Source organism: the organism of the source record quoted next, unplaced genomic scaffold (genome assembly GCF_019419815.1).
Source record: "Pyrus x bretschneideri cultivar Hongxiangsu unplaced genomic scaffold, Pyrus_bretschneideri_v1 Contig96, whole genome shotgun sequence".
Lineage (NCBI taxonomy): Eukaryota > Viridiplantae > Streptophyta > Magnoliopsida > Rosales > Rosaceae > Pyrus > Pyrus x bretschneideri.
In genome coordinates this window covers 654,597-676,401 of record NW_025999838.1, presented here as the reverse complement: position 1 = coordinate 676,401, position 21,805 = coordinate 654,597, and the positions used below count along the sequence as shown (strand labels likewise).

Genomic DNA, 21,805 nt, shown 5'->3' with positions numbered 1-21,805 from the left:
ATCTTCCTTCACTTTGCCATTTGGACCTACAAACACACAAAAATGGCTTAAAACACCAAAATAAATGGAAATTAACTAAGTAAATGCAAAAAAATAAGATAACAAAGTCGCATAAATATGCTCATATCATGTTTCCTACACCACCTTACAAACATATCTTTGCAGTTTGGACCTCAATTCCCAGAACATCAACCTTCTAGACAGAGAGATAATATATCAAAGTAGTTGGGCACAAGAAAACCAGGGGGAAAGGGTAGAACATAAACAAATTTCAACCTGCTCTTCTCACAAGGCATCACGAGAAGCAATCCGGCATGTAATAGCATCATCAAGTGACGATATTCCTAGCTTCACACTTGTTATCTTGGGGAAAAAAAAAACTTTTTGATCACTAACTAGAAACGCCATCACAAGAGAACTCATTGCCACTATAAAAAGAGATCAATATACATATAGCTTTTGTATTTGGGCTTGATCTGCTCTCCCTGCTAACTCCTCCAAGTTAATCTCAATCCCATTGACAAGTTTCTCTACTGCTTTTTGTTCTATCTATTATAACATGAACATGATTAAAGTCGAAAGGGCTAACAATTTTCGGATATACTGAAGCAATGTAACGCTTGATCTACCAGGCATTTCATGAGACAGTGATCTTACCTCATCAGAAGAAGCATTGAAACGAGTGGCAAGCACATAGGTTGAGATTTCAGAAATCCCACATCTTTTCAAGGACTCTGTGATCTAAGCAACAATCAAAGCTAGGGGTTACATCTTCGCAGCAATAGATAATTGTGCACATTGGTTAATTGGTAGAAACTTACATGCTTGGATCCTGAGTGCGTGTTGTCAGTGACTCTCTGGACTTGGATACAAGACTCTTATGTGCAGCTGCAAGTAAAGGCAAAACATATGGGATCTGATTCCAAGTTAACAAAGGTAGCATTAGCGAAATGCATGTTGAAGTTTATGGATGGAGTGTTTAATTTCTGGGTTTAGTTTTGAAGTATGAAGAAGAGGAAAGAAAACTTGAAACTCTCTGGAAAAGGAAAGCTTTCTGTTTGTTTTTTTTTCCACTCTTAATGGAATGCGGCTGCTGATAGGAGCATATTTAGGCGACTTACTTAGCTTGTTTTCGTGCATCTATGTTGTTAATTCATAGTTGTTTTAGTAGTTTAAGCCATTTTCGTGTGTTTTTAGGTTCATATGGCTAAGGAAGCAAAAAGATGCATTTTGGAGCATTTTGGAGCAAAATTGGGCTTGGAATGGATAGCATATGCTTTGGAGCCAAAGTGTTGGACGAATTTGAAAGCCTTGTATGCACTTTGGACATAAAACAAAGGGCCTAGCCCAATCAAACAATCCTTTGAGCCATGCAAAACCTCTAGCCCAATCAACAACCCTTAGCCACATGCATTCACACACACATGCACTTACTCTTTCATCATTGCACCACCATTCACACACACATGCACTTACTCTTTCATCATTGCACCACCAATTCAACACATGCATTTCCACCTTCCTACTTCATCATTTCAACCACATATTCACCCACATGCACTCTAATCATTCAACACATGCATTCACACACCAACAACCTAGCTCTTTTTCCATCATTATTTCATCCACATGCACTCTCAATCATAACAACCACATTCACTCTTAAACAATCACCCACTTATTCTCCCATTCCCCCTATAAAAACCCATGCATTCATACACAAAAAACACATCTCATTTTCATACACAAGACACCACAAACACATCCAATCTTTCCCTTTTGCCGCAAATCCCCTTCCATTTCTACACAATCTCTTCTCGGCTTCATTCCATTCCATACACTCTCCCATTCGCAGAAAACCATTCAACCTTAGCCGCTCCACCTTCATTTACAACACACTTGGAGCACCAACACCGAAGGCAACTCTTAAGGGATTTCGACATCAGTTTTGCTTCAAGGGTTCTTTCTTCTTAATCCTATGTTCACTCATGTTATATATTTTTATGTCAAACATTTTGTAAACATGAAGTGTAACTAATCTCTCTCTAGGGATTCGATGTAGCCTTGCAAGATTGCCATGTAGTTAATTCAGAATTCTCATTTAATCTATCTATTTCTTGTTTCATTCTCCGATTTAATTGTGACTTAGTGTGTTGATTTTAATGCTTGATCATCATTTGAATTAACCACAGGTTGTTTAGCCAAGATTAAAGCACACATCATGCATAATCTTGGTGGATATGTGAATGAATGAAGGGAATGTTTTGCAAACATCCTGCCGAGTGTTCCCTTTGGTTTTGTGAAAGTTTCTTGTGCACTACATATTCTTGATTAGGAACCAAAGTTGCACATCACAATTAGGCTCATGATTAGAGACATTTGATCAAATCCACACATCATATGGTTGATCATATCTAAGTGAAACAAACTCAAGAAATAGGTAGATGGATGAGTATAATCTGATTCAACAAGCATGGCCTTGGGTTAGCAATGGTAAAATCGAATCCCTAGCTTCATCTCCATTGGTACTATCTCATTTTATTAGCTGTTGATTCATTCATTTTATGTTTACTTCATTTCTTTATGCTTTCAAGGTACAACAACAAATCTGCCTACATTGATTAGTTTTATTTCTCTAGTAAAGAGTTCTTGCAAAACAAGTGATTATATAGGTCCAATTAGTCCCTGTGGATTCGACACCCTTACTTGTGCCATTATACTAAACATATTCTAGCATGAAGAAGGAAAACATCAATCAAAATGGCGTCGTTGCCGGGGACTGATTTCAGTCCCTTATAATTGCTTGTTTTGATATTAAACCTTGTTCTTTTCATTTTAAGTAGATTTCTGATTTTTATTCAAACTTGTTTTATCTTGTTTCAGGTAGTATATGTCAAATAGACTTGCTGAATTAGGCCAAAGAATTGAACGGTTAAAGGGCAACACTTTGGAAAGCTTTGTGCCAACAAGTTCCTCCATTGTCCGTGAAGAAGAGGAAGGGAAACCGTCTAGTCCAATAAGTGAAGGATCTGAGCACTTTAATTGGGACAGAGAAGAAGAGATGGCGGGCAACCAAGATGATCTTCGAGCTTTGGAGGATTTTGCTCAACCAATCATACCAAATTCACCTTCATGCATCTTGCTGCCCACAGAAGCTAGAAACTATGATCTTAAATCTTAACATTTCCATATGTTTCCTTCTTTTTATGGCTTACCTAATGAAGATCCTTTAGCTCATATTAAAGAATTTTACAATGTTGTGAGTGGGTTACCTTTACAGGGAGTAAGTGAAGCAAATCTGAGGATGAGAGTGTTCCCTTACACCTTGAAAGATAGGGCCAAGGGTTGGTTAATGACTCTAGTACCTGGTTCACTCACCACATGGGATGCCGTGGCTAAGAAGTTTTTGGAAAAGTTCTTTTCCACTCAAAAGACAGCCACATTAAGGGGACAAATCTTCAACTTCAAACAAGATGATGGAGAACCTTTCAATGAGTGTTGGGAGCGCTTTAAAGGCCTTTTGTTGCAATGTCCACACCATGGGTTACCTCTTCACTTACAAATGCAAATTTTCTACGATGGACTAACCCAAACATGTCAATCAACTGTTGATAATGCAGCAGGTGGAGCTTTGAAGAAAAAGAATGCTCAAGAGTCATATAACATTTATGAGATGTTGGGATCTAATGCTCAACACAAAGATGTAAGGGGTAAGAGAGTTGGAGTATATGAAACAAGCTCTAATCATGATCTTTCTTTGCAGGTAGCTAACCTAGAAAATAAGCTTGAATCCGTGCTCAACATGGTGCCAAAAGCAAGTGAAGTGTGTGCCATTTGCAACATACCAAGCCACCTTACTCATCAATGTCCATCTAGGGAGGCTTACCCCGAGTATGTCCAAGAGCAAGTGAACCTCATGAATTCTTACAATCAAAGGCCAAGGAATGATGTGTATTCCAATACATATAACCCAAGTTGGAGAGATCATCCCAATCTTTCGTGGAAGAACAACAATCAATTCCAAAACTTCCAACCAAAACCTACTCTTGAGGATACGGTTAAATTGTTAGCCCAAAATACCTTGCAATTCCAACAAACCACCAATAGCACTCTCCAACAACATTCGGCGGCTCTAACCAAAATGGAGACACAATTGGGGCAGATTGCAGATGCCTTGAGCCAAAGAGAGGTTGGAAAGTTTCCAAGCCAACCCGTGATACTCCAAAGGAACCAAGAGCAAGCCAAAGCAATCACTACACTTAAAAGTGGTAAGGTTATCAATAATAGAGTTGGCAATGAAGTTACTAATGAATCTGATCATGTGAATGCAGGGGTTACTCAAGGAGAAAATGAGAAACCAAATGAGGAACCAAGCCATGCTACTCCCTCGTTTGAAGCACCAAATCTTCACAAGGCCGAGAAACCTTACACTCCACCAATACCATTCCCTGGAAGACTTGCCAAGAGCAAGCACCAAATGTTAACTTACCTTTGCTTGATGTCATTAGGAACATGCCAGCTTATGGGAAGTTCTTCAAAGAGTTAAACAACTACAAAAGGAAGTATGGACCACATGAGAAGGTAGTGGTGTCCGAGAATGTAAGTGCCGTGTTGCAAAGAAAACTTCCACCAAAGCTCAAGGATCCAGGAAGTTTTTCTATCAACATCACCATAGGGGACAAGAAGGTAGAGAAGGCGATGCTTGACTTAGGTGCTAGCATCAACTTAATGCCTTATTCCGTGTACCTTCAACTAGGTTTGGGGGAATTGAAAGCCACCACCATCTCATTACAACTTGCGGACAGATCCGTGAAATATCCAAGAGGTATAGTAGAGGATATTCTAGTTCAAATTGATAAACTAATCTTGCCTGCGGATTTTGTAGTGTTGGACATGGAAGAAGCTCCTATACATGACCGAGAGTTGCCTATTTTGCTTGGGAGACCATTTATGGCCACGGCCAAGACCATCATTGATGTGCAAAATGGACTCCTCACTATGACAGTGCTAGGAGAGACCGTTCAATTCAAAGTGTTTGAGTCTCTTTCACATCCTTCTTCATCTCTTGATTGTTATGCCATTGATGTGCTTGATTCGCTTGTTTTCTCTAAGTTCTTGCAGGCACAATCTAATGAACCATTACAAACTGTTTTGAGTCAATCTCAAGATGAGTTTGATGAAGAAGATGCACTCATGGAAGAGGTAGCTGCCTTGGAAGCATTGACACCGTATCCTTTGAATATTTTACCTCTTTTAGAGCCTTTAGAACCATCGAGGTCACATTTAACCCCTTCCACTGTTAAGGCACCAAAACTTGAACTTAAACCACTTCCACCACATCTAAAGTATGCATATCTAGCTGAATTTGAAACTCTTCCAGTTATCATAACTTCTGACCTCACCCCAAATGAAGAAGATAAACTAATTAGGGTGTTAAAAGAGTTCAAATCAGTTATTGGTTGGTCTATTGCAGATATCAAGGGAATAAGCCCTACCATGTGCATGCATAGGATTCTTTTGGAAGAGGGAGCAAAGTCAACCCGTGAACCACAAAGGAGGCTCAATCCACACATGAAGGAAGTTGTGAGGAATGAAGTGTTGAAGTTGTTAGATGTGGGGATCATATATCCCATTTCTGATAGCAAATGGGTGAGTGCTATTCAGGTGGTACCTAAGAAGGTGAGAATCACGGTGATGAAGAATGAAAACAAAGAGCTTGTGCCCACAAAGCCCACGGCTAGTTGGCGTGTTTGCACCGATTACAGGAAGTTGAATTCTAGCACTAGAAAAGATTACTTTCCTATGCCTTTCATAGATCAAATGCTTGAGAGATTGGTAGGTTACTCACACTATTGTTTTCTTGATGGTTACTCAGGTTACAATCAAATTGCAATTGCTCCGGAGGATCAAGAGAAAACTACCTTTACTTGCCCGTTTGGCACATTTGCATATAGGAGAATGCCTTTTGGACTTTGCAATGCTCCAGCAACATTCCAAAGATGCATGTTGGCAATCTTTTCTGACATGGTAGAAAGATTCATTGAGGTATTTATGGATGACTTTTTAGTGTTTGGTTCCTCTTTTGATGAATGTCTTAACCATCTCTCTTTAGTACTTCAAAGATGTCAGGAAACAAATTTGGTTCTCAATTGGGAAAAGTGCCAATTTATGGTGAAACAAGGAATTGTGTTGGGGCATGTAATCTCTAGCCAAGGAATGGAGGTGGACGAAGCCAAAATTGACATCATCACCAATATGGCAGCTCCCACAACCGTGAAGGGAGTAAGAAGTTTTTTTGGGACATGCGGGTTTTTATCGTCGTTTCATTAAGAACTTTTCAATGATCACTCGTCCATTATGCAATCTGTTAGCTAAAGATGTTGTATTTCATTTTGATAAAGCTTGTATGGATGCATTCAATACTTTGAAACATGAATTAACCTCAACCCCTATTATTATGGCACCAGATTGGTCTTTACCTTTTGAATTAATGTGTGATGCCTCTGACTATGCTATTGGTGCAGTTTTAGGGCAAAGGGTGAACAAGCTCCCACACGTGATCTACTATGCAAGCCGGACTCTAAATGATGCTCAACTTAACTATTCCACAACTGAAAAGGAGTTGCTTGCTATTGTTTTTGCCTTAGAGAAGTTTCGGTCATATCTTGTTGGATCTAAAGTTATTGTGTTTTCTGATCATGCAGCCCTTAGGTACTTGATGACAAAAAAGGATGCTAAGCCACGCTTAATTAGATGGATACTCTTACTACAAGAGTTTGACTTGGAAATTCGAGATAAGAAGGGAAGTGATAATGTTGTGGCTGACCATTTGTCACGGCTCAATGAAAACCATGGAGTTGGACAACCTTTGCCTCTAAATGAATCATTTCCTGATGAACAACTCCTTGTTATTCAAGAAAAAAAACCATGGTATGCTGATTTTGTTAATTATCTTGTTTGTGGTATAATTAGAAATGACCTTTCTTTTCTGGAAAGAAAAAAGTTCCTTGCCATGGTAAAGCACTACGTTTGGGACGAACCATATTTGTTTAAATATTGCCCTGACCAAATCATTAGGAGGTGTGTCCCAGAGAGTGAGCAACAAAGCATTCTAACGTTCAGCCATACATTGGCATGTGGAGGACATTTTGGTGCCAAAAAGACATCTCTAAAGGTTTTACAATCTGGTTTCTTTTGGCCTACTTTATTCAAAGATGCTTTTGATTTTTGTTCTAAGTGTGATAGGTGCCAGAAAATGGGGAACATTAGCCGAAGAAATGAGATGCCATTGAACAACATTTTGGTGGTGGAGCTCTTTGATGTTTGGGGAATCGATTTCATGGGACCATTTCCATCCTCTTTTGGTTACTTATACATATTAGTGGCAGTAGATTATGTATCCAAATGGGTTGAAGCCATTGCTACAATAACTAATGATCATAAGGTTGTTTTGAATTTTCTTAAAGATGTGATTTTTTGTAGGTTTGGAACCCCAAGAGCTATTATTAGTGATGGTGGCAGCCATTTCTGCAACAAACCCTTTGAATCCTTGATGAAGAAGTACAACATCAACCATAAGGTGGCAACCCCGTACCATCTTCAAACCTCAGGACAAGTGGAGATTAGCAATAGGGAGATCAAGAACATTTTGATGAAGACCGTAAGCCCTACAAGGAAGGATTGGTCACTGAGGTTGAATGATGCACTATGGGCATATAGAACAGCATATAAGACCCCTATTGGCATGAGCCCTTATCGCCTTGTGTTTGGGAAAGCTTGTCATTTGCCAATGGAGCTTGAACACCGTGCATATTGGGCCATCAAGAAGTTCAACTTTGATTACAAGGATGCTGGAATAGCAAGGAAGCTCCAACTTAATGAGTTGGAAGAACTCAGAAATGAAGCATATGAGAATGCCAAAATCTACAAGGAACGGACTAAGCTCTATCATGACAAGGCCATCCTACGGAAGGAGTTTCACCAAGGTATGAAAGTACTGTTGTATGACTCACGTTTGAGACTTTTTTCAGGTAAATTGAAGTCTAGGTGGGTGGGACCATTTAAGGTGCTGCAAACATTTCCCCACGGAGCTGTGGAGATAGAGAACATGAAGAATGGCACCTCTTTTAAAGTCAATGGGCAGCGATTGAAACCATATTTGGAGAAAGTGGAGGAAGAGCAAGTTTATCAAGTTGTAGATTTTCTTGAGTTTACAACACCGTGAACAAGCTACCATGTCTTGCCTAGACATTAAATAAAGCGCTTACTAGGAGGCAACCTAGTGTGGTTTGTGTTCTTTCCTCATTTTGTGTTTATGTTGTCACCATTCCATATTCTTTGCCTACTTGCATTACATACAATTTTAAGCATCGAGGACAATGCTTTGGTTAGGTTTGGGTGTGGGATGGAAGGTTTGTGTTTTTTTGAAGGTTTGTGTTTTTTTGTGTTAGTTGTGTTAGTTTTGGTTAAGTGTGTTTTTGCTTACTAAGTGTGTTTTTGCTTACTAATACGAATGTATATGAGGGCTATGTTTGGAAGGTTTGTGTTTTTTTTGAAGGTTTGTGTTTTTTTGTGTTAGTTGTGTTAGTTTTGGTTAAGTGTGTTTTTGCTTACTAAGTGTGTTTTTGCTTACTAATACGAAGGTATATGAGGGCTATGTTTGTAGACAAACTATTGGGTTGCTATGAAAAAGGGTTTTATGACACGGGACATGTCATAACTTTCGAAGGGGTGTTTATTTTTAAGTTCATGTCGGAGCTCAAAGGTAAGCCGCCTTCCCGAATTTCAATTTTCTTTTATACTAATATGTTGTTAATGATTCAGGCATCCACTCTAGAATTTAAACCATTACCGGATCATTTCAAGTATCACCCTCCATTCAAAGATCAATTCCATGCCGGTTGATTTGATTAAAAAAAAAAAAAAAAAAAAAAAAAAAAAAAAAAAAGAATAAAAATAAACATGGCAGAAAAATGAGCCTTCACAAAGGATGTTTACGTGAAGCCCCACTACGAGGCGTCGGAGCAGAAGGCATCGAAGCGGGAGGCATCGGAGCGGGAGCATTCCAGGCCTCAATACTTGGCCAAACGCTGGATGACCCAGGAAAAAGGTGATGCGAGAATTACTTGACACTCAAATTAAACCCTCGTTTGACAATTGTAGTAGAATGGATAAGTGAGGGATCGTTCTAGACCGGGGATTAGGAGGGCTTGCTAAAACCTTCTAAATTGACTTAAAAACATAAAAACTAAATTAAAATACTCTTAACAAGACTACTATGACTCAGAATGGCTTTGAAAAACTCAAATTGTCTAAAACAATCAAATTGACTCAAATAGAAGCTAGAACTTGATTTAAACGAATTTGCAATTGTTTATGACTCCAAAAGCTTAAAGATACAAAAATAAAACAAATACGAATGATTAAGACTTAACAAAATAGGGGGGGAATTGTGGTTGGACGATATTAAATTAAAAAGACAGAATATAATTAAAGGCAAAATGTAAATATGAATGTGATAAAAATATGGATGATGGAATAGCCAAGGGGTTCTTCTCCACACATGTTACACTTGCAAACAAAATTGATTCTCAGTTGGTCTTTCGATAAGTTGTGAAACTCAATGCTCCAAGTTAATTAGATCCGCTTAGATTAACTTTCAGATTTCCCTAAATTCGTTGGATTGAATGGAATACGCATTACAACCAAATTATTCTTAATCAAAGTCCCTAACTATGGAATACGCATGATAGAGACATTTAACCAAGATCATTAAGTTCAACGGAAATCATAAACATCGACGAGGCATTCGTTACTATGGAATACGCATGAAACTTATGCCAAGAATTCGTTTAACGCGATTGTTTATAAGCAACCTCTACTACTTGTGAATATAAGTTCATAACGATTAGGTGAAATTCACTTATATTCTAGCGTCATATTTATGCATGAAAATTAAGCTTGCAATCTCAATGAACATACATAAATAAGTTATCAATCAAACAGTTAAACGAATTGAATCCACAACTTATGAAATTCCAACCAAACGTAATCAATTCAAAATGCAAATATAAACATAGTTTCGAATCACCCCCTAGCTAAAGGGGGTTTAGTTCCTCATAACTTTGAAATCAAAGAAACACCTAAACATTCCAACAACTCAAACGTGAATTGTATGAACGTTTAGGCACTCTTCTCTTCCCTTCTCATACGTACAAAACAAAGAGAATTAAATTTAAACTTTGAAATCAAAGAAACACCTAAACATTCCAACAACTCAAACTTGAATTGTATGAATGTTTAAGCACTCTTTTCTTCCTCGTTGTTGTAGCACAAGGTCTAAGGTGAGCTTTGGGGATTATGTGAAGTGTTTTGGAGGGATGGGAAGTGGTTGGATAGTGGCTGCAATGAAGGAGAAAAACTGCACAGAAAATGGAAGTGTTTGTAACTGAAAATGTGTATGGAAGAGTGAATGAATTTTGAGGAGTGTTGGATGCTTATTTATAGGTGAAATGGGGGAACAAAAGAGGGAATATTGCAGCTAGGAGGGGATGAATGATTATGGGTGCATGTGTTTGGAATAATGAAGGGGGAATGTATGTAATAAAACAACTAGGAAAAGTTATGGAAAGTTGGAAATGGGAGTGGGAACTCACGGCATTGTTGGGTTGTTTATGGGAGAATAAATGTATGATAATGGCTAAATAATTAAAGGGAATGAATGGGAGTGACACTAGGTTGGTTATGCATGTGAATGCAAGGAGGAAAGCTGAAAATGCAAGGGAAGCTCACGGCACAATGTTGTTTTGCTTCTTGAAATGCATGTGAATGCATTTGAGTGTAATATGAAAAGAATGACTAATTAATGTATGTAGGGTTGATATGCATGTGAATTAGGTTGGAAAGAGGTGGAAGTGGAATGTTATGCAATGATAATGTCTTGTAAAGATGCTAATAAATAATGCATGTAGGGTTAGCTAGGTTGGCTTTGTTTGGGTGCATGTATGTTAATGGTGGTTTTGCATGTGAATTGATGGATTGTTTTTGATGGAATGGATGGTTCTTTGCATGGCTATAAGGGATAGAATAAGAGAGAATGGGCTAGGCCCTTTGTTTTATGTCCAAAGTGAAAATAAGGCCTTCAAATTCGTCCAAACTTTGGCTCCATGGATAAGCTATCCAATCCATGCCCAAAAATGCTCCAAATGGCCTCAAAATGCACTTTCTTGCTCCCTAAGCCCTTAGAACCTGAAAACACACAAAAGAAGCATAAAGAACTAAAATAACTAAAGAAACATAACGTAAATGTACGAGAACAAGCCATTTAAGTCGCATGAATATGCTCCTATCAAATACCCCCACACTTAGCTTTTGCTAGTCCTCGAGCAAAACAGAATAAAAACAAATAAACAAAACGACACTAAACACGTAAAACACAACCTAAACCTTCCAACAACTGTCTTAGGGATTTCCAATGCACATGACATGTTAAAAATCATCATTCTCACAGATTTTTAGTCATCTTCACACTTAAGTACATTCTTAATCATAGTCACCATATACTAGTTCACAATTAAGCATTTAAAACCATGTTTTGAATGTAGTAACATGCCTTAGAGAATTTGCTCAATTCCTTACAAGATATGCACTCGATTTTCACTCAGAATTTCTAACTACACACCCTAATCTAGTCATATGTGAGAAGATTGATGTAAACATGAAAACGAACACTCACATATATGTATCATAAAGAGAGCAATTTCTGGAGTTAATAAGCATGTTTAGGTATGATCTCATGAATGGAATGCTACTACTTAGAATGAGAACCAGTGATTCCATAAGCTCATATCAATTTCAAACTCCGCAAATTGAAACACATAACACTCAAGATAGAAGTTGAGGGAGGTAACGGGGCTAAGGGTAATGGTTTAACAAAGAAAGGTAGAGTACACAAACGTTCTTAAAGCAATAGTGAGCAAAGTATTGAATTAGGCACTTAGAATTCCCTTTAGAACGCAGAAGTTAACTTTGAACACCCAAGGGGAAGTCACAACACTTAGGGCCATATTCAAACTTTTTGGGCCCTTTCATCAACAATCACACTTGTGAGTCCATTCTCACTTATTTTCACTCTTTTTCTTTTCTTTTCTTTTCTTTTTTTTTTTTTTTTTTTTTTTTTTTTTTTTTCTTTTTCCCGTGCCTCCTTTAAGACTTAGGCACATACATACACACAAAAATCCCTTCCCCCACACTTATTTTCTGCAACATATTAATAAAAAGGAATTCAATTAAGTCATGCTCACTATCCTTTAAGAACAAGGGTATAGGAAAGTCCTACTCTAGGCTAGGTAAGGGGTGATGTGGGTTAACAAAGAATAAAGGCTAAACGAGGCTCAACGGGGTTAAAACTTACAATAAATACGAAATATGGGAAGTAAGGCTATTTGGTTATGGTGGCAACTACACAACTTCATCTTGATATATGTTATGCAATCAATGTCATGCTTTGAATGAAACGGATATAAGTTCTAGCATTTAGTTCTATCATGATACAATTGCATTCTAAGTAGTAACCAAGCAAGGAATAATGAGATCATGCAACAACTTTAGAAAACAAAGAATCACAGAAAATAACTCTCCAAAGAAGGTAATGGCTCGAGTCTCACAGGGTTGTAGCGTTTGTTTGAGTTCCTTCCTTCAAGCATGTTACAAAAACGAATTTTTCTTTTATGATTGCATGTGAAGTCATATATTATAACCATAACTAAGCATAAACCAAGAGTAAATCAAACTTTTCTCTATGTTTATAACTCTTTCTAACCGTCATGCAATTATAAACCAAATCCTTAACATTGTGTTGGAAGGTATCCTAAGACACAAACTCACAAAAACGACTCAAAACACTCTTTTTAGGCTTTTCAAAACAATTTTTCAAATTTTTATGTGCTTTTCGGAGTTATAAAACAACACACACTAAAATAGTTTTAAAACAGTGAGAAACAACATGTGAAGTGATAGGTGAATAAATCCCACGAAATTCATGCAAATACAAATTGTTTACCCCCCCACACTTAAATCAAACCTTGTCCTCAATGTTTTAAGCATAGATTCACACAAAGCATAAGTAAATACACAAAAAGCACTTAAACATACTAAACATGGCAAAATGTAATTAACAAAGAGAAGAGTTTAGGGACGCAAATCTGGTTATGGAGTGTAAATTCCATCTTCTCTTTGTTGATTGCAATGAGGCTTGATCTTGATGATCCACAGGCTTACTCTCGAACTGGTTTCCGCCCATCATTGATTTTCCTTTGTGCTACTGGGCTGGAGGATTCTTTTGGTCTTCCCCGAAGGTCTGAGCTTATCCCTTTTGTCTGTTTCTTTGTTCAATCTGTGCAGGAGTGGTCCCTTCTCTGGAAGTGTATCAACCGTTGAAGATGACTACTCGAGAGCAACGCTAGGTAAGCAATCAGGAATAGGTTCCAGGCAGTTGGCTCCAGATCGGAAGACTGACTCCAAGTGCCGGCTGATTGCTTCTTTCACTTTGCCATGCGAGTAAGAACAAGGACAAAGAAAAAGACAGGGAGAGAGCATGATATGAGATACTTTTGCTTTTGACCTTGATGATATGAGATACCTTTGCTTTTGAAGAAGCGGTGAAGGAATCAGCGCATGTATTTCCTCCTGGGTCATATGTACTCCAGGTATCTGGTATCATCTTTGGGGAAGAAGAAAATTTTGAGTAATTCAAAAGGCTTTGCTGGGAGTGCGCCCTCAGAGGTGAGAGAGAGTTGGGCATTTTTCTTCAGGTTTACCCTGCCATAAAAGACGAAGGTCGACATATATAGAGATAATATCAAGTGGTGGTACTTTTTACCTTCGTCGACAAACGTTTTGATCCCGCAAATCCGGCTTTTTGAAATAATGGCGCCTCTTCGATCTCTGAACACGCCTCTTCGATTTCTGAGCAGGCGCCCCTTCGAGTGCTGAACGACACGTGGTAGTGCAGATGCGGCTCCTTTTGACAAAGCTGCACGCGTCTTCTGAAAAGCTGAGAAAGTGTCGCCGAACTTTGCGCTTGTCGGCTAAAGACGTGTAATTGAGATGATGGCCTCCACGTGTTATCAGCTTTGTCAGATATCTTTTGACAAAGCTGAACGCGTTTTCTGAAAAACCGCGAAAGCGTCGTCGAAATTTGCGGAGGAAAATCCGGATCTCTGAATCGGTGGACGCGTCGCCATGGCTTTTTATGGAGCTATCGATCACCCCAACAAATACACTCTGAAGAAATCCCATTCTTGAAAAATCGACTCCGGCCCTTTGAGAATTAACTCCAACCACCCCTTCTTTCTGAACACTTTTGAAAAATGGCAAACTCATCGAACCTTAGCTTGGAATTGAGCCTTAGCAGTGATACGGGCGCGCCGCGTCAAGGTAACGTATGGCGCCCTTCTTTCTTTTCTTCTAACGGTCCTCTCACAGGTGAAGACTCCGTGATGCAGGACGCCACAACAGCTACAATAGTAGCTAGGAACCTCCTCACTCCGAAAGATAGTAGGCTGCTGTCAGGACGGTCCGATGAGCTGGCCGTTCAAGAGTCCCTCGCACTTAGTGTTCAGTGTGCGAGTTCTGTGTCCAACATGGGCCAACGCCTGCTTGCCCGCTCCCGTCAGGTGGAATCATTGATGGCAGAAGTGGAAAGTCTCAAGCAGGAGATCCAGCAGCTGAAGTATGAGAATAGAAGTTTGCACGTGCTTGCAAACAACTATTCGACGGGCATGAAGAGGAAGCTTGATGAGCTGCAAGAGTCTGAAGGTCGGATTCACAGTGACCGTCAAAGGTTCTCGTCTTTCCTCCAGAGGCAACTTTTTCCTGGCTCATCCAGCGCTTGGCCAAGTATTGAGGCCTGGAATGCTCTATCTTCGATGCCTTCTGCTCCTATGCCTTCTGTTCCAACGCCTTCTGTTCCTACGCCTTCCGCTCCGATGCCTTCTGCTCCTACGCCTTCCGCTTCAAGAGTAAAGCCACGTAGTGGGGCCTCAAGCAAACACCCTTTGTGAAGCACCATCTTTCTTTGTTTAGCAGTGCCTATCAATAAATCAAACATTTTCTCAATGTTACAATCATAGACTCACATAATTAATAAACAAACAAACAATAACAACTAAACAACCTAAGTAGCGCTAAGACACAAACAAACACCAAAATGACTCAAATGACTCTAAAAACACATATTTTTGGGTTTTTCAAAAGATCTTTTTTTTTATTTTTTTATTTTTAATTTTTTTTTATCAAATTTTCGAAGTTTTATACCAAGACACTATAAAACACTCTAAAAACGCTTAAAACAGCAAGAAACAACATTCTAAGTGATAGGTGAATAAATCCCACGAAATTCATGCAAATACAAATTGTTTACCCCCCCACACTTAAATCAAACCTTGTCCTCAATGTTTTAAGCAGAAAGTCACAACAGAGCAAGCAAATAAACAAATACGAGAAAGAAAGCAAAGTAAGGCAGTAAAGAAAAAGAAAGGAATAAAAATAAGTCTCTTAAAGGGGTTTTCCAAGTTCTTCTCTATTCGGATGCATGGGTTGCCTCCCAAGTAGCGCTTTCTTTTACGTCTTGCAGCCGGACGGTACCTCCGTTTAAGCTTGACTAGGTTCCACGGCATGGAGGGGTACCTCCTCCACGACATGCTCCTCAAACATCTCGTAATAGGGCTTCAATCGATGCCCATTCACTTTGAATTCTTGCTGCGTCCTTGAACTTTTGATTTGCACTGCACCATGAGGGAAAACATTAGTAACAACAAACGGGCCAATCCATTTAGAACGCAACTTACCAGGAAACAACCGTAGGCGAGAGTTGAAAAGTAACACTTTCTGCCCAACTGTGAAGGTCTTGGTTCGAATCATTTTATCATGGAATGCTTTGGTCTTGGTTTTGTACATCCGGGCATTCTCATAGGCTTCATTCCGAATCTCCTCAAGTTCATTCAATTGGAGCTTCTATGAACTCCCGCTGCATCTATGTCCATGTTGAAAATCTTCACGGCCCAATGTGCCTTGTGCTCTAACTCTACGGGCAAATGACATGGCTTACCATAGACGAGCCGAAAAGGTGACATCCCAATGGGTGTTTTGTATGCCGTACGATATGCCCACAGTGCATCATCTAAACGTAAGCTCCAATCCCTCCTTGTTGGTCCAACGGTCTTCTCCAAAATTTGTTTGATTTCTCGGTTAGACACCTCGGCTTGGCCATTTGTTTGAGGATGGTAAGGTGTGGAGACCTTATGGTTGACATGGTACTTTCTTAGCAACGCCTCAATGGTCCGATTGCAAAAGTGAGACCCTCCATCACTTATGATTACTCTCGGCATTCCAAACCTAGCAAAAATGTTAGTTTTCACGAAATCTGCAACCACCTTAGAATCGTTAGTACGGGTGGCTTTTGCTTCCACCCATTTAGAAACATAATCAACGGCTAGCAAGATATAAGTGAAACCATAAGATGGAGGGAAAGGGCCCATGAAATCAATGCCCCAAACATCAAAAATTTCAACATTAAAGACAGGGGTTTGCGGCATTTGGTCCTTGGTACCTATGTTACCCATTCGTTGGCAACGATCACAAGACATACAAAAGGTTCTAGCATCCCTAAATATAGTCGGCCAATAAAAACCACACTCTAAAACCTTGAGGGCAGTGCGTTGTGTGCCAAAATGACCACCACATGCATATGTGTGACAAAAGCTTAGAATTGAGTGAAATTCAGAATCATGCACACATCTACGTACAATTTGATCTGAGCAATACTTCCACAAATAAGGGTCATCCCAAACATAGAAACGTGCATCATTTTTAAGCTTATCACGTTGGTGCTTGTTTAGTTCATTTGGAATTTGTTTAGCCACCAAGTAATTCACTAAATCTGCATACCATGGTTCACTTACCTCAATGGAAAGCAGCTGCTCATCGGGAAAAGTTTCAGGGATAGGTACGGCATGTTCATGCTCCTCGTGGATCATTCGGCTTAAATGGTCAGCCACTACATTCTCGCTTCCTTTCTTATCCCGGATTTCAATATCAAATTCTTGAAGAAGAAGAATCCAACGGATAAGCCTCGGCTTTGCTTCCTTTTTCGTGAGCAAGTACCTCAAAGCTGCATGATCAGAATAAACGATTACTTTAGTACCAATTAAATATGAACGGAATTTATCTAAAGCAAAAACCACAGCTAGAAGTTCTTTTTCCGTCGTGGAGTAGTTCAATTGGGCATCATTGAGAGTCCGAGAGGCATAGTATATGACATGCGGCCGCTTGTCTCTTCTTTGTCCTAGAACAGCTCCTAATGCATAGTCGGATGCATCGCACATGAGCTCGAACGGAAGGCTCCAATCTGGAGGTACAATAATGGGGGCCGAGACTAGCTTCTCCTTGAGTTGGTTAAATGCCGAATTACACTCTCCATCAAACTTGAATGGCACATCTTTTTGAAGCAATCGGCAAAGAGGGTTGGACATCTTGGAGAAGTCCTTGATAAAACGCCTATAGAACCCTGCATGGCCAAGAAACGAACGTACCTCTCTAACCGAAGTAGGAGAGGGTAAGTGACGTACAAGGTCTATTTTTGATTTATCTACTTCAATTCCTTTTTCTGAAACAATATGTCCTAAAACTATACCTTGTTTCACCATAAAGTGACATTTCTCCCAATTCAAGACAAGGTTAGTTTCAACACATCGTTTCAAAATTAAGGTCAGATTATCCAAGCAATTATCAAATGAACTCCCAAATACACTGAAATCATCCATGAAAACCTCAATGATCTTTTCAACAAAATCGGAAAATATACTTACCATACACCTTTGGAAAGTGGCCGGTGCGTTGCATAAGCCAAATGGCATGCGACGATAAGCAAATGTTCCAAAGGGACATGTGAATGTGGTCTTCTCTTGATCATCCGGGGCTATCACAATTTGGTTATATCCAGAGTATCCATCAAGAAAACAGTAAAAGGCATGACCGGCTAACCTTTCGAGCATCTGGTCGATGAATGGCAAAGGAAAGTGATCTTTCCTAGTCATGGCATTTAGCTTCCGGTAATCGATACATACTCGCCATCCAGTCTGAATGCGTGTAGGCACGAGCTCATTCTCATCATTCTTGATAACAGTTACTCCGGACTTCTTGGGAACGACTTGAACTGGAGAGACCCAACGGCTATCGGAGATAGGGTAGATCACTCTGCAATCCAAAAGCTTGATTATTTCCTTCTTCACCACTTCCATCATCGGAGGGTTGAGACGGCGTTGAGCCTCTCGGGATGGCTTAGTCCCCTCCTCAAGAAGTATACGGTGCATGCATGTGGTAGGGCTTATTCCTTTAATGTCGGCCAAAGTCCACCCTATGGCCGTTTTGTGCTCTCGCAGCACCCTCTCAAGCTTCTCCTCCTCCATTGCCGTGAGACTTGATGAAATGATGACGGGCAATGTTTCGCCTTTTCCCAAAAACACATACTTCAAATGGTCCGGCAACGGCTTAAGTTCAAGCGATGGTGCCTGAACAACAGAAGGTAGCATCTTAGTGGAAACTGAATTTGAAAGTGAGAGTGGAACCTTACCATATTGTTGTGGTAATGACTCAAGGGCTGCCACAACCTCAATTATTTCTTCACTAGAACCCATTGCAAAGAATTCCTCCTCCTTGCCGTGGCCTTGCATTGGCCCAAATCCTTCATTTTTGCGCTCTATGGCCTTAGTGATGGTTGTTTCCAGGGCGTCCTCATTCAATTCTTCAAGGTATACCTGCGCCAAAGAATCGATAACATCAATGGAAAAACAAGAATGGTCATCAACGGGATATCTCATAGTTTCAGAAATATTAAAATCAATCACTTCCCCATCGAATTCCATTGTCAAGGTGCCTTTGTATACATCAATCTTCGTTCGGGCCGTCTTCATGAATGGCCTACCAAGGAGAATCGGCAAAGATGTAGAATGGGCTGAATCCTCCATGTCTAGGACGTAGAAATCAGCCGGAAAAATTAAATGGTTCACCTGCACAAGCACATCTTCCAAAACTCCTTTTGGATACGCGTTAGAACGATCGGCCAATTGTATAATTACACCATCTTGTTTTAATTCACCCAAATTCATAGATGCATAAATCGAATAAGGCATGACATTTATGGATGCACCTAAATCAAGCATGGCATGTTCAAAACGATTATGTCCAATCACACAAGGAATCGTGAAACTACCGGGGTCTTTGCACTTGGTAGGCAGTTTACGTTGCAAAACAGCGGACACATTCTCGCTTACCTTCACTACCTCTTTGTTTGCCCTTCTTCTCTTTGTATTGCATAGGTCCTTGAGGAATTTAGCATACTTTGGAACCTGTTTGATTGCATCGAGAAGTGGTATGTTCACTTGCACCTTCCGGAACGTTTCAAGAATGTCCTTCTCGCTTTCTTCCTTTTTTTCTTGCATGAACCTACGAGGAAAAGGTACATTGGGCAGATTAGGACGTGAAGTACATGAATTTGAACTTAAATTACCTGATTTGGCCGAGTTAGGGTGATCTGCCTCAGGTTGTGTCTTCTCTTCATCTACTTTCTGGGCAGATGTGGGATTGTTTGGCTCGGTCCCAACTTCTTTTCCACCCCTTAGGGTGATGGCCTTGGCGGATTCGAATCCTCCCTTTGGATTGACTGTGGTTGAGCTAGGAAGCTTTCCTTGCTCTCTAATCTGTCCAAGGAACTCAGAAATCTGCCCTATTTGTTTCTTCATATCCATCATCTCCTTCTCGTTATTTTCTATCCGGTTGTTTTGATTTTGCAACCCCTGCGAAATAGAGGTTAGTAATTGCATAGCTTGATTACTTTCCAAAGACGTACCTGAATGAGATGATGCCGAAGGTTGTTGGGATTGTTGGGGTGCATACGGCTTGGAATAAAAACCAGGGGGGTTTGGCCTAAATCCTCCTTGTTGGGCAGCTTGTTGTGGCTCCCTCCATTTGAAGTTTGGATGGTCCCTCCATCCGGCATTGTAAGTGTTCGAGTATGGGTTGTTTTGATTTTGTCCTTGGAAACCAATTGCATTGGCAGATTCCCACCCACCATTCTCGATTAGTTGAGGGCACTTGTCGGATGGATGCCCTTGAATTGAGCACACGCCACAGACTTGGTGTTCTTGTGCTTTTGGACCAATCACAACCTGAGAAACAAGAGAAGTAAGATTAGCAAGTTGTGATTGAATTTCAGAAATAGCACTCACCTCATTTACACTTTGTTGCCGTGGGGCTTCCCTTTGGCCCACTCCTTCATATTGTTGAGCGTTGAGCGCTCGGTTGGCTATGAGAACCTTGGCATCCCTTGGTGTTTTGTCCACCAATGCTCCTCCCGCTGATGCATCAAGCATTTGACGTTCGATAGGAAGGAGGCCCTCATAGAAATATTGAAGGAGAAGTTCCTCCTTCATTTGATGTTGAGGACATGAAGCTACAAGGCCCTTGAAGCGCTCATAATAAGCCGGGAATGTCTCACCATGATTCTGTTGAATACCACTAATTTTCTTCCGTAGGAGAATCACTCTCGAAGTAGGGAAGAATTTCTCCAAGAAAGCACGCTTCATACTCTCCCACGAAGTCACAGTTCCCGGGGCTAGTTCGTAGAGCCAATCTTTGGCCTTGTCCATAAGTGAAAATGGAAAGGCCTTCATCTTCAATATACTCCCATCCACATTGACGGGGGTCATGCTCGAACAAACCACCTCGAACTCCTTCAAGTGTTTGTTGGGGTCTTCCATAGACAAGCCATGGAACTTCGGAATATGGTGTAACAAACTGGATTTGAGTTCAAATTCATCGGTCTTGCCTTGGGCAGCCGTGGGGTATTGGATACAAAGAGGCAATGCATTATCCAGACCCGAGGCCGAAAGCTCCTTGATGGTTCTATTATCTGCTGCCATGGCTTGTTCTTCTTCAAAAATCTGATCCGTGGGCTTTTCTTCTACACCTACTTCGTCTTCTTCAAGCCCAGGTTGTGGTGGAGGTTGTGGTGGCTCTTGTTGACTCCTCGTTCTCCTCAAAGTGCGTTCAAAATCACCGTCAAAGTCGGAGATGTTCTCTATAATAGGCCGAGAGCTACGAGTCATACACAGTACCTAAAAAAAAACAAGGAAACAAACAAACTAAGAATTTGAAATAAGAATGCACGAAAAACAAAATATAAAAATAAAGACAAAGGATTAGCAAAGTTGCTAATCCCCGGCAACGGCGCCAAAATTTGATGCGAGAATTACTTGACACTCAAATTAAACCCTCGTTTGACAATTGTAGTAGAATGGATAAGTGAGGGATCGTTCTAGACCGGGGATTAGGAGGGCTTGCTAAAACCTTCTAAATTGACTTAAAAACATAAAAACTAAATTAAAATACTCTTAACAAGACTACTATGACTCAGAATGGCTTTGAAAAACTCAAATTGTCTAAAACAATCAAATTGACTCAAATAGAAGCTAGAACTTGATTTAAACGAATTTGCAATTGTTTATGACTCCAAAAGCTTAAAGATACAAAAATAAAACAAATACGAATGATTAAGACTTAACAAAATAGGGGGGGAATTGTGGTTGGACGATATTAAATTAAAAAGACAGAATATAATTAAAGGCAAAATGTAAATATGAATGTGATAAAAATATGGATGATGGAATAGCCAAGGGGTTCTTCTCCACACATGTTACACTTGCAAACAAAATTGATTCTCAGTTGGTCTTTCGATAAGTTGTGAAAC

At 39.9% G+C, this 21,805-nt stretch overlaps 2 pseudogenes; both read right to left on the bottom strand.

The window, feature by feature from the left end:
* Positions 1-285: 285 nt before the first annotated feature.
* Positions 286-21,805, bottom strand: part of LOC125473778 — a 33,773-nt pseudogene continuing 12,253 nt past the window's right edge.
* LOC125473781 lies at positions 3,436-3,546 on the bottom strand (annotated as a pseudogene).